Source organism: Rana temporaria, chromosome 7, assembly GCF_905171775.1.
Source record: "Rana temporaria chromosome 7, aRanTem1.1, whole genome shotgun sequence".
Classification (NCBI taxonomy): Eukaryota; Metazoa; Chordata; class Amphibia; order Anura; family Ranidae; genus Rana; species Rana temporaria.
Window position 1 is genome coordinate 138,423,453 of NC_053495.1, and position 14,029 is coordinate 138,437,481.

Consider the following 14,029-nt stretch of genomic DNA (forward strand, 5'->3'; position numbering starts at 1 on the left):
ATGGGTCCCCCATCTAATAGAGCGAGCGGCGTGGATAAGCATCGGGAGCGAGCGGCGTGTTAACTGCGCATTCTCCAACTACAGCTGATGGACCTCTTAATCCAGGTCAGGCACTATCTGATAGGGGACCCATACTGTTAGAACACCGGCACTGACTGAACGCACTTGGACTGTCTCAGCCGCCTCTGGACCAGAACTGCACATGCGCAGTTCCGAGCCAAGTGTTGCATCCATATTTTTTACTGGCAACCTTTCCTCTTACTGGCATTTACTGGCAGAAGAAAAGTGCCCATTTTTAACTGGCTGCCAATAAAAATTCTGTACGTGATGGCGCTGTCCTTCTTAGAATTCATCTAACAAACGCTCGTGTTTGCGCTCAGTAAAGTAACACGCGGTTTGGTGTAGGAATGATTAAAAAAATTGCTCCTGTCATGTTTTTTGCACATTCCATTGAAATGAATAGGCTGTACACAATGGCCCTTAGGTATGTGACCTGAGAGCATCTAACAATAACAGCTTGTGACTGGACAGCACTGTGAGACTCTCAGGTGTGACAAAGCGCCATCATTCTTCTCCCTAATGCTCCCCACCAGCACTACCCTACGTGACCCGGCCTGGGCATGACCCACCGGCAGCCGGAGGAGGCGATCCCGGCACAGCCCAGCGCTGGCAGGGTTAAAGCACGGCGCCTGCGCATAGCGCGCCTCGTGACGTCACGCTTGGTGTATGGTGGCAGCGGCGGCCGCAGTAGGGAGAGGCGGGGATTGAGACTCGGGGTGATCACCGGCAATACTACTGGCCTGGACTGAAGTACCGTGTCCGCTCCTCTGTGACCGGGGCTGCATGGAAAGGACGAGCTTCTCCTGAGAGGACCGGGACAGGGTTTCAAGGTACCTGGGGTGTGCGGGGTTCACACTGTGCCTTCGGGGTCGCTGTATACCGGGTGACGGTGAGCGGACTGTACCATACCGAGGGGAGGGGGGCACATGAGGATGTATGAGGGGGGCGAGGACACCCGGAACTTCCTGTGTACCCTCTGAGCGGACCCCCCCAGTCTTCATCACCCCCATATCCCTGTCCTCCCCTCCCCCCCCTCCTGTATAATGATCTGCTCAGCCAACCTGTAGGATCTGGTCACATCTCCTGTGTGGACACTATATGAAGCCTCTGATACCCAGGCTGTGCCATGTCCCCATCACCCAACCCCCCCTCTGTAACCTGTCCTGATACATTGCTCCATAGATAATAACAGTATAGACTTTCTTAAAGTCACCATTTGCATAGCCACACCTTCCTATTAGACGGCCTGGCTATTGGTCACCAAGGTCTGCATCCTCGCCAACTTGGATCTAAAGCAGTGGGTCACCCTCCACTTCATTGTGGGCCCCATCAGCAATGTATGTGCCCTAAAAGGGCTGGATGTTTCTGGGGTGTGCGTGCATAGAGAGTGCGGGGGTTACGGAGTATGCGTGTGTACAGTGTGCAACCGCAACACCCCCGAAGTTTCCTCATCTCTACTCTCCGGCCTGGGTCTAGTACCTCCCTGTGTAGGTGAATCTACTACCCATGTATTGGGGTCTAGTACCCCCCCCCCCCCCTGTGTAGGCGAATCTACTACCCATGTATTGGGTTCTAGTACCTCCCTGTGTAGGCAAATCTACTACCCATGTATTGGGGTCTAGTACCTCCCTGTGTAGGTGAATCTACTACCCATGTATTGGGTTCTTGTACCGTCCTGTGTAGGCGAATCTACTACCCATGTATTGGGGTCTAGTACCCCCCCTGTGTAGGCGAATCTACTACCCATGTATTGGGTTCTAGTACCTCCCTGTGTAGGTGAATCTACTACCCATGTATTGGGTTCTTGTACCGTCCTGTGTAGGCGAATCTACTACCCATGTATTGGGTTCTAGTACCTCCCTGTGTAGGTGAATCTACTACCCATGTATTGGGTTCTAGTACCTCCCTGTGTAGGTGAATCTACTACCCATGTATTGGGTTCTAGTACCTCCCTGTGTAGGTGAATCTACTACCCATGTATTGGGTTCTAGTACCCCCCTGTGTGGGCGAATCTACTACCCATGTATTGGGTTCTTGTACCGTCCTGTGTAGGCGAATCTACTACCCATGTATTGGGTTCTAGTCCTGTGTAGGCACCTATACTACCCGTGTATTGGGTTCTAGTCCTGTGTAGGCGCCTATACTACCCGTGTATTGGGTTCTAGTCCTGTGTAGGCGCCTATACTACCCGTGTATTGGGTTCTAGTCCTGTGTATGCGCCTATACTACCCGTGTATTGGGTTCTAGTACTGTGTAGGTGCCTATACTACCCGTGTATTGGGTTCTAGTACTGTGTAGGCGCCTATACTACCCGTGTATTGGGTTCTAGTACCTCCCTGTATAGGTGGTTCTACTACCCGGCCTTTGTCCAGGCGGCTTATCTGCCCTGAATGGATGAAGATATCTGGCTGTGACAAATGCCCGCCTATCATTGATTTGTACAGGTGGCTCTCCTTGGTTGTACGCAAACACCTGTGACTCCGGAGAGCAGACACTGCGCTCCTGTAGAAGCTGTGTGAATGAGACCCAAGTTGTAGTTTAATATTTCCGATGAGTCAGGTGGATGCTGGGATCCCTTACCACCTTCATGTCTAGGAGAGGAGAGCGCTGGAAGCTCTCTTCATAATGTCCTAACCATGCTTCTGCTAAGTAACCAGTAAAGACGCATGCAGAAGGCATCTCCTATTTTATTTGTAAATTGAAGATAAGGAGCGACTCATTGTCTGGCCCCCACGCCATAGACTGTGCGAGAATCTATCTCAGAGGTTACCCTTGTCCTCTGTTTATCCATCAATACACAGTAATGGGTGCTTGAAGTTTTTCAGTAGCTGGAGGGCTCGGCAATGTCCTTTCACAGGGACCTTTTGGTGATTGTCCGCTGCTTGACAAACCTCAGCTTCAAGTCCCACCAGCATCCTCTCTGAAATAATTAGCCATCCAGTAATATATCTTATTCATGTAGTCTAAGTTTAGATGCCATAGAACATCGGGAACAGGCTTCAACACTCTCTTGAGAAGCTGAACATTCCACCATGTCCTGGCATTTCAACACTTGAGGGTCTAATTATAAATGTTTTCATCCAAGATTTCCACTTTTCTAATTGGATTTGTTTGGAAAAATGTCCGGTGTGATAAGCTGTGTGATGAACATAAATAGACCCCTTAGTTTATGTAGGATTAAACCCAAAATGTAATGTTTTGCAACTTGCCAATCATTAGATGTGGTGGCTACATTAGTTTTCTCTGGGGCAGATGTGCTTTGACTGTAAAATGCTGCTAGTTTTAGCGGCGCTATTCGGCCACTAGCTGGGTGCTTTTAACTAGGGCTGCAACTAACGATTATAATCATAATCGATTAGTTGGCCGATTATTGTTTCGATTAATCAGATAATGGCCTAAAAAAAAAAATAGCATTTTTAAATTGTTTTGGCGCACACAAATTGCCGCAAGAACACATTACATGCTTTTCTGCAGCTTCTCCATTGAAGTATATTGAAGAAAAAAAATAGCACCGTTTTGCGTTAAAAAGTCCTCGCCCTTTCCAAATACGCAGCAGCTGAAAAAAAATCATGGATGTGAACGTGTCCCATAGGAAACCATGTAACTCAGCTGTAGTGTGTTTCTGCAAAAAGCACCAAAACACAGAGGTGTGACCCAGGCCTGAGATGTTTAGTAATATAATGGAGTTAAAAAAAAACAAAAATAAGTACAAAAAGAACAAATAATCGCTATTGTAAGGGGTTCGTTTTTTTACTGTGGGACAGTGACTGTAATATTTACAGTAGAGATTTGCTTTTTTTTGTACTACAAAGGGCTCATTTTAGTTTTTTTAACCCCATTATGTTACTGGCCGATTAATCGATTATGAAAATTGTAATAGATTAATTTCATAATCGATTAGTTGTCGATTAATCGATTAGTTGTTTCGGCCCTACTTTTAACCCCCACTAGTGGCCGAATACAGGGTTATACACCGCTCCTCCACCCAAAAGATGCTGCTTGCAGGACTTTTTCTAACATCCTACAAGCGCACCTCCCCAGTGTGACAGATTTCTGGCTTTCACGCTGGGGATGCAGGAGAGGCATTTTTCAGGTGCTTTACAGGCGCTGTTTTTAGCCCAAAAGCACCTGAAAACGTGAAAGGGGTCTTGGTGTCCCCCCTCCGTTTTTCTCCTGGTGATCTGGCCAGTAACGCACCACTTGTGTTAGGGCTGGTTCACACTAGTGCGCTATGTGAGATTGCATGTGATTTGCACTGCAAATCGCATGCGATGTCCGTGCAGTGCGATTTCAGCCATACAGATAGTATGGCTGATATCACATTGCATTCAGACCAAACATGCACAGGACCCTTTTCTTTTTGGTCCGATTCATGTCTGAACTGTCAGTTTGCCGTGTGATATGCGAGCTGAAATGGGGGTGTCATTACAATGTATTGACAGTCCCCAGCAGTTTGCATATGGAAGTGTGAACTGCCGTGTGAGTCGGGTGTGATGCGGGAACCTGCAGTGGATTTGCAGGGTTCCCGCATCACACAAGTGTGAACCGGCCCTTGGTTCCCTTACTCTGGATGAAGGGGCACAGCAGCATTGTTAATCTGGGAGGAGGGGAGTGTTAGATCTACTAGCAGATTTGGATGCACTAGCAAATTGCGGCTAAACACCAGCGCACACTGCAGTTGCGGCAATAGTTATTTTTATTTTTTTTGAGATTAAGGTTTTACAATCTACATGAATAAATAAAAGCTGATCATTTTGATCACCCCTGTCAATGGTACATGGTTTGTCTCATCATTCTAACTGATACTTTTGGAGAGCTTGTTCTTTTGAAAAACTGGCTTGGGGCCCTTTCAGATGTGCGGATCACGTTAAGTTTCCGATTTTAACCATTTGCTTGCTCAGCGGGGATCGCTTTGTTGATCCCTGCTGAGCCGGCAGATGACAGGGTGATCTCCGCTCTCCTCTATGGGGGTATCGGATGAACACGGACCGTCAGTCCGTGTTTATCCAATCTGCAGACGGATTGAAAAATAGGATTTTCCTCCGTCTTCAGAAACGGACCATAGTGGGGACTGATGAGATCGGATGTCAGCGGATGTTCATCCGCTATCCCATAGGGATACATGTATTTCATCCGAAAACGGATGGATAAAAAACGGACATACTGTCCGCACATCTGAAGGGGCCCTTACTGACCAGATCACCGGATGGGAAAATAAAGGAGAGTCTTAAAAAGAAAACAAATGCAGCCATCACATCTAAGCATATGTTTGCTTTTGGGTTTAATATTGCTTAATATTTTGTAAATCTCAGCGGAAAGTTGTCCAAGTCCTGTTTAATTTTAACAGTAATGGGACTATACTACAGTAGTTGCAATTTCTAATTCATTTTATTTGCATTGTATTCATTCAGCATTTTCACTTTTAGTTGAGGTTCCTTTTTGGAGCTCTCCAACAGTGGTCCTTCACAGAAGAGTTTTTGCATATTTAAGTTGCCCAGATTGGATTGATCCCTGTGTTTGTTTATTACTTTCATCTAGTTTGTCAGGTGACAGAAGAAAGAAAACAAATAATCACCCCCTGTTTGTGTATGTGTTTATTTTTTACACCCCAAGGTGTTTTTGCCACTATATTGGTAATGGATAAACTCTCTGGTATACATACATAGAGCTTGGTAATGTGCACTAGATACTTTTATAGCAATGATTTTTTTTATTTGTATTATTATTACTGAAAGTAAGGGAACCAGGTTTGTTTTTAAACTCTTTGTATTTTTCACTTGTATGGTAAAGAATAATAAAAAAAACAAAAAACAAGGTTATTAAATACCACCACAAGAAAGCTGTATCGTTAAAAAAAATAAAAAAATCTACATTTAATGTAGGTACAGTGTTGCACAATGGAGTAATTGTCAGTTGCATTATAGCGGTAGTGAAAAATGGGCTGGTAAAGAAGAGGTTATCTCAGCCTGGTACTCAAGGGGTTAAGGAAAGTTACTGTCTGGAATAAGGAACAGTTGTGGTCTACTATGGTAATGGTGTGGAATTAAAATTCCTGACATTCTGCATGCTGGGACTTGTAGCTCGTCATTTGACTGGGTAAGTGTGTAATAGAGCGTTTCTGTTTTGCAGCGCTGAGCGTTGTATGTAACATGAAATCATAACAGAGTATTGAAAGTGTTTTGTGATTTGGGGGGGGGGGGGGTTTCATCTTGTAATGCAGTCCAGGTTTATAATTTGTCATACTAGGCAAGTGAAAAAAGTGTCCTGATGAGGAAAGCCGAGGATCAGGAACTGGCTTATTTTTGTTATTGTTCTAAAATTCTGTTTACCACTGCCTCCTGCTGATTTATCCTGCCCCCCCCCCCCCCTTTCATGACCAGGACATTTTTTTGCTATTTGGCATCGTGTTGCTTCACCTAACAATTTTGCGGTCATGCAATGCTGTACATAAAATACATTTACCGTATTTATCGGCGTATAACACGCACCCTAACTTTAAAAAGGTAGTTTCAGGAAAAAAAAACATTCCACAGCCCCCTGCGTATAACACGCAGGCACAATTTACTCTCTATTTTCAGGGTAAAAAAGTGAGTGTTATATGCCAATAAATACAGTATTTATAGCCTTATTTTGGTGGTATTTGATCACCACGGCGTTCATTTTATGAGCTTTAAAGAAAAAAGACTGATCATTTTTTTACCTTTCTGCTTCTCAAACCTATCAAATTTTTTTTAAATAAAAATAAAGTAAAAAAAAAAAAAATATATATATATATATATATATATATATATATATATATATATATATATATATATATATATATATATATATATATATATATATATATATATATATATATATATATATATATATATATATATATATATATTTTATAACCAGGGTGCTGAATCATGTTGCACCTTTAAATACGTGTAAAATGCCCCAGAAGGTGAACTTGGCCTTCAAAGCGTTAGTCCCATACATGTCTGATTTGGAGTGCATTTCCAGAAGCTCTTTAATACCAGATTTCCATGCTCTTCTATTGTTCCTGATCACCTCCTAGATGATGTACTGTTGCTCAACACAGAAAAAGTACAGGGGTGTTTTTGGCCCCAGTAGACTTCAGTAGAAGAGGGCTCGAAAAGGAGCATACAACTTTTAGACCCCTTTCACACTGAGCCGCCCATAGCGTCAGCGGTAAAACGCGACTGTTTTTACCGCCGACGCTATGGCGCATTTAACCCCCGTTAGTGGCCAAGAAAGGGTTAAAACCGCCCGCATCGCAGTGCTGAAGCAGTGCATTGCAGGCGGTATAGCCGCGCTATCCCATTGATTTCAATGGGCAGCAGTGGTGGAGGAGAGGTATACACACCGCTCCAAAGATGCGGCTAGCGGGGACTTTTTTTACCATCCTGCAAGCGCAATGCTCCAGTGCGAAAGCCCTCTGGAGATAATGGAGCAGCTTTTTAATGATATAGCACCTGCAATACCCCTCAGTGTGAAAGGGGTCTTAATCTGGAAGAACATATCTATAGTAAAATTAGAGAGTGGTCATTATAAAGCCTTGCACAAGAGCTCAGTTTTGAAATGTTCTCGCACCAGGGAAGCAGTAGGTCCTGGGTCTCATGTAGAGATCCTACTTGTGGTACATCCTGAAATGTGCACTTAGAACTGCTATGTGATAGACGACGCGTTTTGTAAGTGAGTTAATCATAGGACATCGGGAACACACGCTGAGTACCTCCTAATTCCAGTGGAAACCAGTCCTAATGTTCAGGCAGCCATGACTGTGGACATCATGTTTTGGGTATTTAAATACTAGATATGTCTAGGCTTATAATAAATACAGCAATTCTCTTAGAATATTCATCTGTTTTATAAACACCCGCAAAGTCTTAAAGTGATTCTAAGGCCTCATGCACACAGAATGTGCGCGCGTGTGTTTTTTATTTTTATTAATTCTGCCTCTAAGTCTGGGTACCCACTATTGTGGATTTCTTTGCATCCAATGCACATATCGGGAGATTGTGACCGGCTCAGTGCATGCGCAGGAGTGCAGTCCTGGCACACAGTAAGTGTGCCTGACTGTAAACTGAGCTGTGCATGCGCAGCTCAGTGTAAATTCTACAGAGGATTGCGAACAGGCAAGTAAGTGTATTTTATTACAGAAGAGACATTGCATATCTCTTCTGCAATAAAAAGCCTGCTTGTTCGCAATTTAATTATTTTTCCCACTTTTAGCCCAGGTTCACACTGGGTACGATTTCCTTCGATTTGAGATGCGATTTCGGCAATGACACTGTCCTAATCGGTGCGACGCCGCATCTGCGGCGCTGCACCAATTTCAAAAAGTAGTTCCTTTTTGCGATTTCGGGCCGCGATTTACATAGACATCTGTGCAGAAACCTGCACAGATGTCTCTTAAATCGCGGCCGAAATCGGGACTGCCGGTGGGAGTGAAGCCGTGCGAGTTCAGCTGAACTTGCATGGCTTCACTCCCGCAGCCCAGTGTGAACCAGGGCTTAGTTCTGCTTTAGGTTAATTGCTTACGTTGATATGCTCCCCTACCTGGACCAGTTGTGAGTTGGACGGCTGAAGTCCTGATCTGCAAGTAGTGATCTGCAAGTAGAGGACCATGAAGTGGCTCCTGCTAAACGTATCACTGTAACAGTGATCATATACGTTGTGACCGTTTTTTTTTTTTTTTTCTCTTCTCAAAGATCAGAGGTTTTTTCACTTGTAATCTCAGTCACAGCAAACATACAGTATGGATTCTTCACAGGGGTATGGGAATCGGCTGATGGGACTATAGAACTGAAGCTCTGAATAATTAAGATGCATATAAAGCCAGATTTTTTATTTATTTTTTTCCTTCATTTATTGAACCTGAAATCGGAGTGCATCCATTGACTTGATGGGGCCGATTTACGAAGACCCCTTTCACACTGAGGCAGTTTAGTGATAGAAATGGTGCTTGTAAAGTGCCTGAAAACTGCCTCCCATTCATTTCAGTGTGACTTTTCACACTGGGGTGGTACACTTGCGGGACGTTAGGAAAAGTCCTGCAAGCAGCATCTTTGGGGCGGTTTGGGAGCGCTGTATTTGGCAATCACAAAATGCCCTCCCCATTGAAATTTAATGGGCAGTGCTTCCAAAGCACCTGAAAAGCGATTCGGAAGCACCCCAACACAGGCACTTTGAACCCCTTCTTTGGGGTTAAAAGCAGCCGAAAAGCTTAAACGGCGGTAAAGTGCTGTTTTTGTTTTAGCTGCGCTTTCAGTGAAAGAAGCCAGGAAAATGGACTACCGATGCACTCATTTTTCCCCAGAGCTTAGTAAATGTGGTAAAGCTTCACTTTTACCCAATCAGTTGCAAGGAAAAAGAAAAGCCCAAATAGCCCAGAATTTTTGCTTGCACGTGATTGGATGATGGAAATGAGCGTCGCCACGTTCACTGAGCTCTGGGGGGAAATGAATACCACTGCATCTGCAAAGTACACAATGTATTTGCCTTTAGTAAATCCACCTTGATGTGCCGGATGACAGATGAGTAGCAATGATAGTTGCTGTACCTTGACTTTTTTTAGCTTATAAGGCCCCTTTCAGACGGACGGCTGTTTTGCCACAGTTAAAGGGTCACTAAAGGAAAAAATTTTTTTTGCTGAAATGACTGTTTATTGGGTATAGAGACATAAAAGTTAACTGATTCCTTTTAAAAATAATTAAAAATTGAATTTAATATATCATATAATGTGCCTCTAGTTTCACTTTTGGTTTTAAAGGTACCTACATGAAGTTCCGGGTGAGAGGTGAGTCGGGAAGACTCACAGAACAAAAACAAACAAATCCAGGGCAGTGTTTTGTTTTTAAAATGAATCTGATTGGTTCTGAGGAGTTTTAGACACACAGTAATGACAGCTTAGACCACCGTGAAAAGCTCCCAGCACTGTGGTTATAAGGAAACAGGCAACCAGGAAGTGTGGAGATCACAGCAGAATTACAGCTACTTCAAAGCAAAAACGAACAATGAGGACATGAAACCAGGACTGCAGTAAGGTAAAGGAAGCTATTTAGCTTAAAAAAAAAATTCCTTTAGTGATCCTTTAAAAGCACTACAAATGTTTTGTGAAATTCAAGGCTCCAGGCACTGTGATTAGCTGCATTTGCACATTGCGATTACATGCGTTTACGTGTGTTTAATTGCGGCCGCGTTTAGCTGCGGTATTCATTTCCATAGCAACCCTTTTTATTTTTTGTTTGGGTCCCTTGTTGTGTTTTTTTCTTTTTTAAACGCTGCTATCCACAGTTGACAAAAAAGACTGCGATTACCTGCGGTTATGTGCATATAGCTGCGCTACATCGCTCCTGGACGCATTCAATTCTATTTTTTCTATTCGCACCAAACCGCATGTAACGTAATCGCACGCGAACGCTGTGTGTGAATGGGGCCATAGGAAAACATTATGTGCTTTTAGCTGCGGTAGAAAAATAGAAAATCTGCAGCTAAAAGCACCATTCTATCCGTCCGTCTGAAAGGGGCCTTAGGCCCCATGTACACTGCTGCTGCTAAACAGACTCATTCAATGTTATCTTATGTGTATATGTACACAGGTTCGTTTAGAGTCGGTTCACACTGTGGCGGCGCGACTCTGCAAGGCGTCCTGAAGACGACTTCAGAGGCGATTAGCAAAGTGACTTCTGTATAGAAGTCAATGCAAATCGCCCCGAGCCGCCCCCAAAGTCGTGCAAGAACCCTTTTCTAAGTCGGAGCCACTTGCGTCGCTCCTATTAGTACAGTTCTATTGCATAGAATGGGACGCGACTCGTCAGGCGGCTGGGTCGCCCCAGTGTGAACCGGCTCTAACTGTGGTTTTAAGGCAGTTGCGTTTTTCTAGGCATTTTTGGCCATTAAAAAAAAAAAAAAAAAGAATTCGAATGGCCAAGAACGAAACGCGGCATGTAAATGCGGAAAAACTGACGTTTTAAACGTGGGTTACTATCTGTCAAGTTAAATCGTTCAGGCGAGGTTGTAAAAACGTCCCGTGTACAAAAATATTTAAAATACTAGTTGTAGCTGGGTGTTTATATATATATATATATATATATATATATATATATATATATATATATATATATATATATATATATATATATATATATATATATATATTATATAATTTTTTTATGGTTTTATTTTCAATAAAAATTTGATAAAATCATTTGATTTTCTTTAAACTGTTTTGTTCCTAGCTTTCTAACATAGAAAGTAAAACAAAGCTAGTGACCTCTTGACACTTTACTGGTACCTAGTAATGGGACTGGTGATGATTTTGAGTCTGAAGTGGGATTGTGGACATGTTGGGCAATCCACCGGGGATTTATAAATGGTTTAAGGACAGCTTCTCTAAAGTTAAGATTTTATTTTGAGATTTAATAACCATTCTTCTTCCCCCTTTTATTTTTTATTTTTTACCCCAGTTAAAGGATTTGTTTATTTAAAATGTTATTAAAAAGGCAAAGTCCACGTTCATTAGCGCTCTGTCTATCCATTTAAAATGCTGTCTCCTATTTAAAAAAAAAAAAAAATGATACTCTTGGAGCTACTTCTTCTGCGGCTGTCCTGCCATTGGATGCACAGTCCCAACACCTCATAAATGACGTGAACAAGGCTTTATTACAAGAGTGATTGACTTGCTTGAAAACAAAGGACCACAATTACAGCTAGGCCACTTGTAGCACCTGCCCTCTAAAGGTGGTCCAGGAATAATGTATTTCTATTACATGCTCCATAGACTCCTCTGTGGTTTGTCCACACAGGGCAGAGAAACCTAATTACTCTAGTGCAGCCCTCCCCATCTGCATATAAAAGGGCAGAAGTGCTAACCACTTAGCCACTGTGTGGCTGACACCAGTATCACTATTTTCTTCTGGCTCTGCACAAGGTGGCAGAGGAGTGCATGCAATGTAGGTATATGTTGTTGGCACATATGGGGCACTAATGAAGCATATTGCTGTTTATTTTTTATTTTTTTTATTAGAAAAACTCTGCCAATTTCCTCATTCAGGGCAAATTTCCTGGTCTACAGTCATCACAGTGTGGTGAGTGAGCAAGCAAAGTGGGTGTCAAGTCAAGGGTGCTTGTCGCCTATCTCAACAATTGCTAAAGAAAATTAAATCGCAATGAGTGCATTGTTTTAATGAGCCTGTTAACAATTGGACTTTCATTGTGGGAGGGGCACTGAAGCACAACCATTGTTTGGTGGTGGGAAGTGGGCAAAGCCTGGTACACTCGTGTGTATGTGTGTGTGTGTGTGTGTGTTGTGTGTGTTTTTTTTTCAAACCGAGCGTGATGTTTAGTACAGCGATTTTTCTCACTGAGCTGTTGTGTTCTGACGGGAGCCTATCCTCAGACAGGAAATATGAACAAAGCATATCCCTCTATAGTGTGTAATTGTTTTAATTAAGCGCACTAAGGGGTTGATTTACTATGGGCTCAGTGGACTCTGCTTTGTTCAGCAGGGGATCGATTCGCTGACCAGGCGGATCACATGTCCGTTTTTGCTCACTGTGCAGAGACAGACCTGTCAGAGTCCCACTCTCCTCTGTGGGGAGATCGGAAGAAAACGCACCGCCTGTCTGTTTTCAACCAATCCTCCAGACAGATGGGAAAATAGGGTCTCGATCCATCTGGATTGATCGGATGTCAACGGATGAATTGAGTGTCTGATTAGGTCCGCCTGAAAAACTGATCCGATCGAAGTGTCCGTGTGAAACTGGAGAATGCTAAAAATGGTGCAGCTGTGCATGGTAGCCAATCAGCTTCTAACTTTGAGGTTCTACACCCTTGTGTTTTTTTCACCTTAATACATCCTATGCATTAAGGTGAAAAAACACCTTGCAGTGTCCCCCCCCGTGCCCCCGTTTTTACTTGCCTGAGCCCCCAATTTCTCTGGGCGTGATCCCGTGTTGCTCTCTCTACGGCTTCTCTGCTCTTCATTGGATAGACTGACAGTAGCTTGAGCCAATGGCTTCGCTGCCATCGATCAAATCCAATGATGCGGCCGTCGGGGGCGAGGCCGAGTCATACACTCTGTGTCTATGGATGCCGAGTGTATGACAAAGGAGCGCGCCTGCAAGGCAACCCCCCTTCGGGAGAGGGCTACCTAAAGGGGGTTATCTAATGCGGGGAGGAGCGGCTGTGGGACCCCAGAAGAGGACGATCGGGGCCACTCTGTGCAAAACGAACTGCACAGTGGATGTAAATATCTTTGTTCTTAAAAAAAAATTAAAAAAAATTAAAAAATAAAAGCTTTAATATCACTTTAACCACTTAAGACCCGGACCAAAATGCAGGTAAAAGACGTATATGTGCAGGAGGAGGTCCTTAAGTGGATGTAAACCCAGCTAATTGACAGCCTCACCCATGTTCATGTGTGGTGCGTTTGTGTCCCTTTCCTCCAATCAGTTCCCCCCCCCCCCTTTTTATTTTTTTACAATATCTTTTCATAATAAGCATCCTTTACCTGCAGACATTCCTCTTTTCACTTCCTCATTGTTCGTTTTTGCTCAGAAGTTGCTCTATTTCTTCTCTGTTCTGTTCACTTCCTGCTTGTCTGATTGTTACTGACCACTGTGACGGGAGGGTTTACTGCGGTGGTCAGTAACGTGCTCGCCCCCTCCTGGGAACTACATCTGTGCGGCAGGATGCTCTCTACGTGTTAGAGACCTCAAGGAGGTGTGAATTACTGGGCGTACCGCAATGCATACTGGGAAATGTAGTTCTTACATGAACGAGCGCCACAAACCAGGAAGTGAATGAGAGAAGAGAAACTAGAACGCCGGAGGTGATGTAGATGAAGGAATTTAATAAGTATTTGTTTTTTAACAGAATCCTTACACTATTCTGTCTGTCTACCTTGCAGACATTAATTTTAGGCAAACATTTTTTTAAATTCTACACTTTGAAGGTC

General features: G+C 43.5%; 1 protein-coding gene across 5 annotated transcripts in view; it reads left to right on the top strand.

The window, feature by feature from the left end:
- Positions 1 to 701: 701 nt before the first annotated feature.
- EVI5 (ecotropic viral integration site 5) overlaps positions 702 to 14,029 on the top strand; it is a 238,470-nt gene continuing 225,142 nt past the window's right edge. For 4 of the 5 annotated variants that reach the window (XM_040360023.1, XM_040360025.1, XM_040360026.1 and 1 more), the window contains exon 1: positions 703 to 890. The gene's annotated coding sequence lies outside the window, so the exon portion shown is untranslated. Of the gene's footprint in view, positions 891 to 14,029 lie in introns of all 5 variants that reach the window. The other variant, XM_040360028.1, reaches the window with a different exon arrangement.